Source organism: Microtus oregoni, unplaced genomic scaffold (genome assembly GCF_018167655.1).
Source record: "Microtus oregoni isolate MIOR12 unplaced genomic scaffold, Mior012 000115F_ref0000277, whole genome shotgun sequence".
Taxonomy (NCBI): Eukaryota; Metazoa; Chordata; class Mammalia; order Rodentia; family Cricetidae; genus Microtus; species Microtus oregoni.
Window position 1 is genome coordinate 707,319 of NW_024544744.1, and position 12,663 is coordinate 719,981.

At 41.2% G+C, this 12,663-nt stretch overlaps 1 pseudogene; it reads right to left on the reverse strand.

The window, feature by feature from the left end:
- Positions 1-449: 449 nt before the first annotated feature.
- Positions 450-1,340, reverse strand: LOC121443929 (annotated as a pseudogene).
- Positions 1,341-12,663: the final 11,323 nt, after the last annotated feature.

Here is a 12,663-nt window from a genome sequence, read left to right on the forward strand (position 1 = left end):
GAGCCCTGTTTTTCTGTAGAGTCCCTATCTATGGAGTCTCTAGATCTTGTTGGACAGAAATTGGGAAAACAAATACATTCAGGGCAAAAATTGGTAGACTAAATGTCTCAGGAATACTTGTAAGAACCAACAGATATGCTTGACTGAGGTGAGTATTACATGAAATGGACAAAGGAAGGAATTGTGTGCTTGGTTGGTTTAAGGTTAATCAAACATATTCTGGGATATATTTGGAGCCTGTAAGCATTCTCAAAGGAAATGGGGATGACTAGGGGTTAACTAAGTCTTAGTAAGAAAACAATTTTGGCTAAGAGAAATCTAAATATTTGGTGTTCAGGAACAGAGAGCTTGGAATTTTTTAAGATGATAGAAGCACCTCACCTATTCAATTGGAGTGATTTTCAACATGATATTCCATAAAGCAGTCACAAATAAAGGCATAGGAGGGTCTAATGGATGATGCCACCTATGAAACACAACATGTCCAGGCAGCAGAAGGCTGTTAAAGCAACACAAATTTCATTGTAAAGTATCAATTTAGAATTCTTTTCCTTTGGGTAATTTTGAATAAAATATACCCTGAAAGCATGGTGGGGTATGAAGCAGACAACGATGACTACCAGGAAGAAGAAACTCTTGATTTGAGCTCGGTAATCTTGATGGGCCCACATATCAGGCCAATAGTCTCTTATCAAACAAAGAATTACAGCGAGCTGTATCAGAAAGAGGGACAGAACTGTTGTCATCATAATGGCAATTATAGAGTAGTTTATGATTATGGTATCTGTGCAGTTGAGAGATCTATGAAACTCAAAACATCGTTGTTGTTGCTCTGTGTAACTTGGATCTGTGCCATACTGTAAAGAAAATATTGGCAAAAAGATGAAGCTTGCTACCATTCAAATAATAATACTTAGAACCACGGCATGGAACTTTTGTAGCTGTTGCATTTGGAGTTTCTTAAAATAGATGAGCAACCGAAGTATGACAATGGCCACATAGAAAACAAAAGTAAAGTACATATGACCATATATGAGGCCACTAACCACTCGGCAGGCAAAAGACCCAAGCTTCCAGACTGCTGAGAGATAGTAGCTGAGGCGGAATGGCAGACTAATCAGGAGGAGGGAGTGCAGCACAATGATATTAATGATGATCGTGACAATCGCTGATTGACTATTCCTTTTGAACATCATATATGACATCGTAACTGTTCCAATGGTGCCTCCAAATAAAACCACACTATAGACTGTTATCAGAATAATTCTGCAGAAGGCATTACAGTAGTCTTGGTCCATGCTTGAGCCATTTGACATTATGGTTCCATTCATCACACCCATGGCTTGTCACGAAGAAACTGGATCATAAACTGTTAAATCAAAAGTTTTACAAAATTATGATTGACATATTGAAACTATGAATCATGTACAAATATTCAACTTTTCAAACCTTGAGGACCCTTTAAAAACCTTGAGATCATATAAAAGAAGTACTGTTAGAGATTCCACTTAGTGATTCAAACAAACCAGAGACGATAGTGAGTGAACTTAAATAAGAAAGTTGAGTTTATTTGAATGCAAAGTTCAGAGCTGTGCCCCTAGGTATTCTACAAACAGGTATGTTCATATACACATATGAGGACAAGGGGTAGCATGAGAGAGAAATCTCTACATAATTTGTAAATCTTAAGAGCCCCAAACTCCCTCAGTAACTGAAATCAATTGTGTACCTGTGTGCTCACACTTGTGTGCATATAAACTTGTATGGCAGTCACTCAACATCAGTTGTCTTTCCCAATGACACTCCACTTGAAATCTCAAGACAAGAGTTTCTCACGGTGCCTTGAACTTTTTGACTCAGATAGTCTGACTATCAGACCATCTGGAATCCATCTGTCTCCACACCCTTCTCCCATCTCCCAGTGCCAGAATTACAGACAAATGCTTCCATGTCTAGCTTTTAGGCAGGCCCTGAAGATCCAGACTCAGGTCTTCCTGCTTGCAGTGAGACCCTCCCCAACCCACAAATTGAATGTCAAGGCGATATATTCACGTTGGACAACATATAATCAAATTCAAGGGAAGTCGGCATCAGTAGAAGCCCAGTGCATATTCAGATCAGATTTAAAAACGCGACCCATCAATTTTCAGGCAAATGGATTAACAGCAGTTGTAGAGAAAACCCACACAGATGGTGTCATTATCACACAAGGTATGTCAGATGACATTTGAGATCATTTTCTGGGGGTAGTTTTGGGCAAGAAGCTCCTCAGCACATGCCGATCCCTGGACCTATTCTGATGTCTGCTTAAACCAGACCCTTCCACACAGTGGTGTGCTCGATTTTGGTGAAATGCTGTTGAAGAATGGTTTTCCCAGTTGTTAATCCAGTTCAAGTGTGAGGGTTGGAGGGGCAGATCATGAAGTGAGCGACAAAACTGAGGTGGCTTTCAGCCACCCAACAAACGCATGCAGCTCTGGATTTAGAAGCTGAGAATGGGCCATGAACCACTGCAGCTTCAGGAGCTTTCGCTGTAGAAGGAGGAAGGCTGTGCTGGCTGCAGGAAATGGGTTCTCAGACACTCCGTGAGCTAGTTTGCTTCAGACAACTTTATGATTCTTTTTTTTAAAAAAAATCATAATTTTTAATATTAAACCATGAGGCAGTTTTAGTTCTTGACTTCTACTGTTACCGTGGATAGCTATGATACTTAAAAGTATCATTGCATCAATATGCATTTAATAAACATCTCACTAAGTGACGATATTTTCTCAAGACCTCTACTATAACATAAGACTCAGCTCTCCTGGCAGCTCCAGCTTCTTGCCGAGGCTCTTAAGCCTGTCCTCATGTGCCTTCTGCCCACCTGGCGAGAGGTAGAGTGGAATTTATTTATATCAGAATGAGAAGTCATTCATATGCTAAATCTAAACACTTGGGAGTTTTTCTGCACATATGACATTTTTATTGGAGACAACAGCTATTTTTTTAATTTGTTTGAATCTATCACAATTTTTGTACTTAGTAAACCTAAAAACATTACAACTTCCATAACAATCTAAATATTTATAGACAAAATAAGCATTTTAATAAAGGACATACATTCAAAAGATATAATATTTGCCTACTTTTATGCAAAACTATATTTTAGATGATCTTAAAATCAGCTAATTTGGTGTCTAAACTTTGGTCTTTTTCAAATCTCAGTATATATGATTTAAGTTTGAAACTAATTTAGTGTAGCTTTGAAATTTTATTTGAATTTTGAATTTATTTAAATTTTGAAATTAATTTGAAACTAAGCCTAAATCATTGCACAGCCCCACAGTTTCAGTGTGCTGTCCTAAGGCAGAGGAGAGAGTTCGGGAAAAGACAAATAGCCCTGCCAATAAGCAGTTGCTTTACAATGAGACAGGTATTTAAACTTCCCTCTAGCTGGAAAATGACTGAATGATGCCTCCCTTCAAGAATTAATTTGGATTGCATCCACGTAGGAAACTGAAGTCAAGACTTTGCAGGAAAAGCCTCAGAAAGACATATCCAGCAAGTAGAACCTAGACAGAAAACAATCTATGCACATGCATGCATCTATATGTTGATGTGCAGATGCATGTATGATAAGTCATGAAATTGGAAAGAAGAGCATGACACTAGACAAAGACTTCTTAAAAGAAAGGAAGAATAGAAAATATTACATTTTAAAAGGTGGGCAATTTGAGGGAAGACAGGTATGCAATGGCGAGCTGAGGAAATGGAGGCGGACAGTGGGGGAGGGGCGAATAAGAACATGCAAGGTAATGGCGCACACGATTGAAAGTATAACGAAACACACTTTGTGTGCTAACTTAAAAACTAATGAACGGGTAAATTAAAGAGCCTAGCAGATTTTCTGACATCTTATCATTTCCTCCTCTATAATGTACTCAAAGATATGATACATGAAACTGGCCTGTCTTCTGTTATTTCTCAGAAACTTCCTACATTTTCTCTCAAAACTTTACATTGTGGCCACAACCCCATTATCTTTCAAAAGCTTGTAACTAATCCTGGGTAATTGTTTACTCATTAAAACCAAAACTGGATACTCCTACCAAAACCAAACATTACCACCAAAAGTACTTGCCTGCTCCTTTCCAGTTGTGATTGGTCCTGATGGAAAAGCCCGAGGCACTGTGGACACCTCATGTACGAGAGCAGGCAGTAAAGACAGTTGCTGGAACCGAGATTACCCTAACACGGCAGTCAACAGACACATGAGCAGGGTCATGAAGGAAGGAAATAGCTCAAGTCTTGCACTGTGGTCTCAAGAAGTCCAACAGCCAAGATGTAGAGCCGTGATAAGCCATCTGAGCTCAAAGGGACATTTATCTCTGTCTACAGTGGGACAGATTCAAAACTTCTTCTTGGCGAAGAGGCTTTTGTTTTCACTACCAAAAATTACTTATTTGCAAAATTAAACTGAAAATGGTAGAGGGATCTTCAAATGCAGTTTCTCATCCTGCTTTTTTGTGCCACCCCAAATGTTCTGCACTCAGAATGAGCAAGGCACGGGGACATACTTTCTGTAGCTTTCTCTCTGATGGTCTCCCTTCACGTTCCATTGTTCACCCGCTCGCTTCTCCCAGGCAGGCTGCTGTGTAGAGCTGTGGTTCTCTTAAAGACTGGCCTTCTGCCACTAGAACTTCTACCGACCCTTTGTTTCTCCCAAAGATCCCATCTTCTTGCACGAGTTGACTCTCCTTCTGTCCTAACCTCAGACATCTTTAGCTGTCATAATACATCAAAGCATAAAGTAAAACAAGTGTGAATTTAATACCACAGGAAGAGAAAAGGAACCAACGCGCCTTCAACTGTCACAGCAGACATGCCCTAGTCATACCAGCCGATGTTCAGCTACAGAAACTAAGAACAACTGAAATGGTATTAACTGCAAGGCAAGCTCACTATGGTCTCCTTTGGAGCATCAGTGGAGACTATTTTCAAATTGTTACAGAAAAGATAAGCATCACCTGTACCAGTGCATCTGCTGTTCAGTCGTCTAACAGAGCTCAATACTTTGAAGATGTAAAAATAACAGAATCTACATGTAACAGACCCATCTGCTTAACTGTTTCAATAAAACTTTAAACAAAGGACAGAAATTTGACTCTTACTAAGACACTAAAAATTTTACCAGCACAACTTAGCTAGGGAAAAAAAAAATCACACGGAAACAATTTTCAACCAATTGTAAGCTTCTCTTTTTAAGTCAAATCAATTCATAACATACAAAATCTGGGTCACAGCCCAGGTTTGGATGTATTAATCTGACAATCTTTATTTTTCAAATAAAACGTGTTTCTGGAATCTCTACACCAAAGCATGTTCCCATAGAAACGGTACTATGTTTAGAGGTTGCCTGTATGAGAAGAAAAACTGGGAAATAGGTTCGATGCAACAAACAGCAGAGAATAAAAATAAAACAACTGCACCTGAGAACCCTGCACGGCGCACCTATTGTTCACAGGGCTGGCATGGAATTCTGCTCAATGTGCAGACGCTCTACCTCAGCAGGAGGGAGGCAGCCACCGTACACTGTCTCCACCCACAGCCAGAGTCCATGCAGACACGATAGTTCTTTCAACAGAAACAACAAATCCCAAACACCACGGATTAGAAGCGATTGACTTTGGGATAAGGATGATCATATTTAACATAAAAGTCAGTGAAACTCAAGAGCTGAAGACGTTATCACAAGCTAGTTAGGGACAGACGAGGAAAACTATGGTTCTTGTTCCAAAATATTGTCCACTCCACAAGGATGCAGGTGTTAGGAGGGTTTCTGTCGGCCTAACAGTCAATTTGCTTTCTACTGTTTATTTTTATACTAGAATTTACCTACATTTGCTACACAAAAGGAATGCTCTTTTGATATTTTAATCCATGCATATTATGTGTTTTTCTTGGCTTTCACCAGGTTAACTTTTCTGATATCCTTTCTCTATATTCATTGTCTCCTTCTTCCTTCTAAATAGTCCCCACTATTACTACACACGTATGAATGCACACGCACACACATGCATGCGCACAAGTGTGCATGCACACAAACACACACACACACTGTTTATTAGAGAAAAGACAACATTTGCCTTTTAAAACCCAGTCTATGTCTCACAACATGATGATTTAGAACCCCGTTCATTTCCTGCCACTGTCATAATTTTATCTTTATTTCCAAAACACTATTGTGCACATACATTTTCTTCATCATTCATCCGTTGGTAGGCATATAGGCTGGTACAGCCTCCTGGCCGTTGTGAACACTGCAGCTGTAAACAGGGCAGTGCATGCATCTCTGCAGCATGATGGCTTGGATCCCTTCCAGTGTATGCTCAGAGTTGTATGTCTGGACCACATGGTAGTTCTACTTCTAGCTTCCTGAGGGACCTCCACATGGATTCCCATGGTGACTGCACCAGTATCTAAGGGCTCTTGTCCCCTCATCATCCCTGCTAGCATTACTGCTGTTTGTTTTCTTGAAGACTGTGGGAAGTTTGTGATAGTCTCTGAAGCCTTGATTTTGAAATGAAAGTAATCTTTCAAACAGAAATATTTTTAAAATCCCAAAGACTCAAGATTCCTGTTTTAAAGACTTACTTATTTTATGCCCATATGTGTGTATGTGTATGCAGAGCGTGTTGGATCCCCTGAAGTTGGAGTTACAGGTAGTTTTAAGTCACCTGACATGGGTGTTAGGAACTAAAGTCAGGTCCTCGGGAATTACAGTACCACCTCTTAACCACCAAGCCATCTCTCCAGCCCTCAAAACATTCTGTGGTGTACTCTATCCTCACCTCCTGGGACAGAGTCTGACATCAACATCAATTACTAGCCTGCTGTTTTTCAGAGGACAAAGTCAATACATCCTCATCAGGTACACACGGGAAACAGATGTCTCTGGAGGAGCTGCTATGTACCCGTCTATGGACGATGTCTTTTGAGATGTCCCTAGATGGGCTGTCTCTGCTCCTGAAAGAACGGGGTAGAAATTGCCCACCATTGTTACAGCTGCTAAATTGCTGCTGGGAAATGTCCTTGGGAAATTGGGGGGAAAAAATCAGAAACTAATCCCTCTCAAGCATATTTACATTCTACATCATGAACCCCTGGGAAATGCCAAGGCTGGTGACCTGTGAGGTCATGAATGCCCAGAGACTAGGACACCCTGGATCCTGGATGCAGTGCAGGGGACTTGAGTGTTGCTCATGCTGGCATCTGTGTCCTTAGCTTTTGTCCGTTTACTGCTCCCTAAGTGTACGTGCCTGGTCTGCTCTCCCCTTCTGGAGCCATCACATGATCAGATTCCAGGACCAGGAGAAAGGGAGAAACTGTCTATTCTAAACATGTGTACGAAAGCCAGAGCTGCTTGGGGAGCATTTGCATTGCAATAGGTATTGAATGGATGGGAATGAGACGGTGATTTGATAATACTACCCAATTTTGTATAACGGGCAAGAGACATGACAACCATAGGTTTGACATCAAAGGAGTCTATTGGGAACAAATCTTCCATCAATACTGCAGGCTAGCCAGGTATCTTTGCCTGGCAAAGTGTTCTTTACAACTGACAGGAAAATAAGTATATTTTTAAAATTTTATTTCTCTCTGTGTGTATGGTACATGCGTGTGTGACATGAGTACATATATAGTGTGAGCACAGATGTTCACAGACCCTGGATTTCAAAGGACAACCTCTGCCATTGGCCCTCAATCTCCACCTTCTCTGAGACAGGCTCTCTGTTATTGTTGTTAGCTACTGTGTATGGCAGGCCCGTTGACCAAAAGACCTCAGGGCATTCTCATGTCTCCACCTCCCATCTTGGCTGACACATGTTTTGGTAATTCAGACTCAGTTCTGTACATTTGTGTGACAACTGCTTTACCCACTGAACTATCATCTCAGCCTAAGAAAATAATTTAAGTTGAGCAAGAAAGAGGTTTGAGACTAGACCCAAAGAAAAGCGCTGCTGAAAGAGATAAGGCTTCAGTTCACAGGATACCGTGTCACCCCTTGATATCTCTGCCCTGGAGTGCACTCTTTGTCTTTATGCATTGCGTCCTTTGTGCCTCCCTCTCTGCACAAAGAGAGTTGGTTTTCCCTATTCTGCATATTAGCTTGTCCTTTGTCATTCCGGTCTCTGATGTTACTTCCTGGGGGACCCCCTCTCTGACTTTTACAGTGTTGCAAGGCTGCTTGGGTCTCTGTCATACCCCACCTGCAGTTTTATGATCTATTCATCATGGATATTACCTGACTTCTCTCTTCCTGAAATATTCTAACTTCAGTCTCTCCGTGGGTTGGGCCTCTGGCATGTTGAAGTCTGAGTCAGTGTCAAAGTTTTGAGAATTAGAAATGGCTGGTTTATCTACAACACTCTGAAGACACATTTCCCAGGACCTTAAGCATACTGCTTCTTGTCTCCCAGTGCTCGAATGAGTACCTAGCATAGAGTTCCAACATGAATTCAAAAATTTAAACGAATGTTTAATATGTGCTCCTCTAAGAGTGGTTGAGGGATAATTTTTTGGTGGTGATTTCATAATTTCCCATTTCATTCTTACAACTTTGCTGGGGCTAGAGTTGAATGTGAGAGCTAAAGTTGTTCCAAACGAGGCTCCACCATATCAAAGTTTCTTATTTTTTCTTCTATTTTTTTATTGAAAAAATTAAGACAATATATTTTGAACATGTTGTTCCCTCCCTGAACTTTTCTTCCATCCTCCCCACATTCCTGCCCACCCAGCTATCTGTTCCTAAATTCCTCATTTTACAGACAGCAACTGTCAGCAGGAGGGCCAGCCTGAGGCAAGGCAACACAGAGGGCCTGGCTTTGAAGCTTGCATGTCCATCCTTCTTTACCGACTCACACTGCTGCCTGAGGTACCAGTCTCAAAGCCACGATGGTAGATGGTTCCTCCACATTCCAAAAGATCTTTTCTTTTTTGGAGGCTACTCTACTATCCCTTAACATTTTGGAAGCACCCCAGAACGTGAACATTTGCAGTAAATAATGAGGAAGCATTTTGTTTAGCAGAGACGTCTATGGTTCTTTTTGATTTCAGATCCTTCACTGTTCTGTGAGAATCACCTCTGTGCTATAGGGCTCCAGTCTGATTTTGGCATATAAAAAGCAGCTCACCTCTTCACCTGACGGTATGACGTGCTTAGTCTCCTTTCTTCTTTGTTCTTCTCTGTTACGAAAGGAAGATGATATTTCCTCAGAGCAGAACATGGGAGAGTAATGTGCAATTTGGTTAACACATGAGATGTAGCTCAGATCAAAAGATTAAACCCAACAGCTTCCCGAGATACTAACGATCTTAAGATTTTACATATAGAGGGAGTTAGTTGAGGTATGATTCACAATGTATCTGATTGATGCAGCAAGGGAGACAGGCGAAAGTCACAATGCCTTTTTAAGAGTATAATAATACTCAGAAGAAGCAAGCACATATAGCACTGCAGCGCCTTAAAATTATCAACCTCCGAAAGAACATTTCTCACCATTGATTGTGCTTATGAATCATCTGGGGTCTTAATAAGATGGAGAGTCTGACTCAGCAGCTCTGGGTCCTGAGATCGTCTTTCTCTAACTCACACCCGAGAGGCATGTGAAATATTGACTGCTCCATGGAGTACTACACCTGTGTAATGAATGAGTGCACTCCCCATGCGTGCAGTAGCCATTTGCACACATATCTTTCGGACAATGGAGCAAAATATAACAATCCACTTCCTTAGTCACACCAGCCACGTTTAAGCGTTCTCTCAAAGAGAAAGCACATGCTTTTAAAGTTTTTTTTTTTTTATCTTTAGTTTTCTGTGTATGAGTGTTTTGTCTGAGTATGTGCTGCTGCCTATGGGAACCAGAAGAAGGCACTGTTGTGGGGTATTTAAATCCACTGTGAAACCCCACGACTATGTTAATAAAATCAACCTTGGATCAGGGTGTGAAGCCAGCAACTGGTTGACAAGAATTAGCCATAGAGCATATGGAGGAGTCAGGAATATGAATGAAGAGACACACTGGAAAGAGTAGGGAGGCACTTAGGGTTTAATGGATTTTGAGGGGTTGGGGTTGGGATGGCTGGAGAGATGCTCTCTTGCCAGATCTCCAGCCCAAAAGAAAGGTCAGCTGCTTACTTCTCGGCCTCTCTAAGCTAGCAGGTTTTCCCCCCAACATGACTTTGAGTCTTTATTGATAAATAGAATGATAGCGACTTAGTTAAAAACTACATTTGACGGCAGCGACTGAATCCATTCCTGTTTCCAGAAGTCTTTCCAGGCCTCAGCCTGAGCAGCAGGGCCCTGACTAGCAAGCCTCAGTGAGCAGACAGTTGTTAAATATCAGTTGATTCAGGTGTAGTCACTAACCCAGTATAAAAACCAACATCTTAAACACAATTTTTAAAGGATTTGTTTATTTTTATTTCCTGTGTATGAGTGTTTGATCTGCGTACATGCACCATGTTAGTACTGGTGCCTATGGGAGCCAGAAGAAGGGACTGGATTCATTACAACATAAGTTAACAGTGGTGATGAGCAGCCTTGTGGGTGCTGGAAACCAAACCTAGGTCCTCTGCAAGAGCAGCCAGGGCTCTTAACTGCTGAGTCATCCTTTCGGGATCCAAAGCACAATTTATTAAATAATCCCTAGTCTCAGTCATTTCCCTTCACCAACTTTGTGGCAAGTAGGGTTTGTAAAGATTTGACAAAGAATTCAAAGAATAAGGAATTGCAAGACGGATGTAATCAGCACAGAGCATTTGCTGAGATGGAACAAAATAAGTTAGTTTAAAAACTGTCCACTGACAATGGAGATGTGCTCAGGGCAAAAGAGTCATCGAAGCTAGAAAAATATAGGCTTACACGAGGGATTTTTAAGATTGAAGGTTTTTCCTTATTTATATGATAAAACTAAAAAAAAAAAAAGCTGTCTTATAAAAGCCATGGGGATTAGTGAGGGCTATCCAATCAAAACGGGCCCTACAGTGGTGACCTACTTTTTACATTGATAGTTCAAAGGACTCAAAGAAATACCCTTATCCATTAAGGATTCCATCTCCAATCCTGCAGGTCCTGAGCTTTCAGGGAAATCTCACAGTTTCTTCTAAGTAGAAAAATAATTACTGTGTTTTGATTACAACAGTGACTCCAGAACTCCGGGTTCTTTTTCAGGCTTCAGTTGAAATGAAGAACAATTTCACTAATCACATTTAACTCAAAATTTCACAGGTCCCTTTAAAAATAAATTTTCTTTTCAAGGAAAGCTCAAACCCAATAGGATTTTGCCAGTCCAAACTGGACACCTTGTTCAGAGCCTTAGAAGCTTTCTTAATGAAGTACATAGGCCAGTTTCCTTTTGAAGGAAATCAAAATCGTATCATTTGTGCTTTTATTAGTAAATGGAAGGCAGAGCAAAGCTTGCAGTCCTTGGTGATAAGCAGGATGGATCCCGTTTTCCACTGCTGCAGCATGAAAACCCACTCAAGAAAGCAGGCTTCATCACAGGGAGACAGAGTTTAATTTCCCCAGGGCAGTGTGCTGCCTCGGATACTCTTAGAACATTGCCTTCTCTATGGCTTTAAATTCCTATCAGACCATTGTGTCACCATGTTATGCAATGGACAGTTTGACATGCCGCTTGAACTGGACTCTTGGGAGCAAGTGGGCCAACTAGAATTTGGGCTTAGATAGGTACTGTGTGACTTTGCACACAATTCAGAATCTTTGAGTCCTTTTATTTTAAAAATAGAAAGTAAATAATTTTGTTTCCTGTGCTAAGGCTCCCCACCTCCACCCCACCCCACCCCACCCCACAAAGGAAGAAACATGAATCTGACAGGCATAGCAACCATGTCATGGTTTCTTAAGATGAGAGTGTGATATTGCCCTCATGCATTCTTTAAGCCTCCTTTAAGTGCACAGCTAGTGGTTGTTTTCCCTTAAGGAAAGAAGAAATATCCATATGACTCAATGCTGAGTCCCATGGGGATGCCAAAGATATGTTTGGCTCAGAAGTAGGCATTAGAGAGAATGGGACAGGAAGCAGAGCCCGAGAAAATAGACTCCAAAAAAGAGATGCTTCAGGGAACTCTCCCACAGAGAGGCCGCTAGGTAGAAGGTTGCAGGTTCACAGAGTGACAGGCCCAGAGAGGCTGGATCTGGGAAGAGAAAGGAAGCAGGTGGAAACAAGATGGTGGATGTAGGGAGGCAGGTCGAGGCGATGATTCTGGAAATATGTTCATTCATGGCAAGCAAGTGAAAGAACAGGCAAAGGGTTAGGCAAAACTTCAGAGCTTTGACTCAAGTCACATGCGTGGCTGAGTGCATGACCCTTCCTTATCACGTGTGAAGAACACTTTTGATTAGATCATATTACTATAATGTCAGAAGACAAGATCTGTTCTTCGGAAGCATCATCCTTCTAGGCTTTAGGGTACCTCACAAAAGATCCCGAGTGATCTGTAAGGAACCTAAAAAAAGAAGTTGGCATTCTAGACTCCAGGGCAAAGTAGAAACAGATTCGGTGCTTGGCAGCTAAAAACCATTAACTCTGAAGTGAGCAAGATGTGTTTGTATCACACAGGTCCCACCTTCAATCCAGCCCTGATTATGTTCTG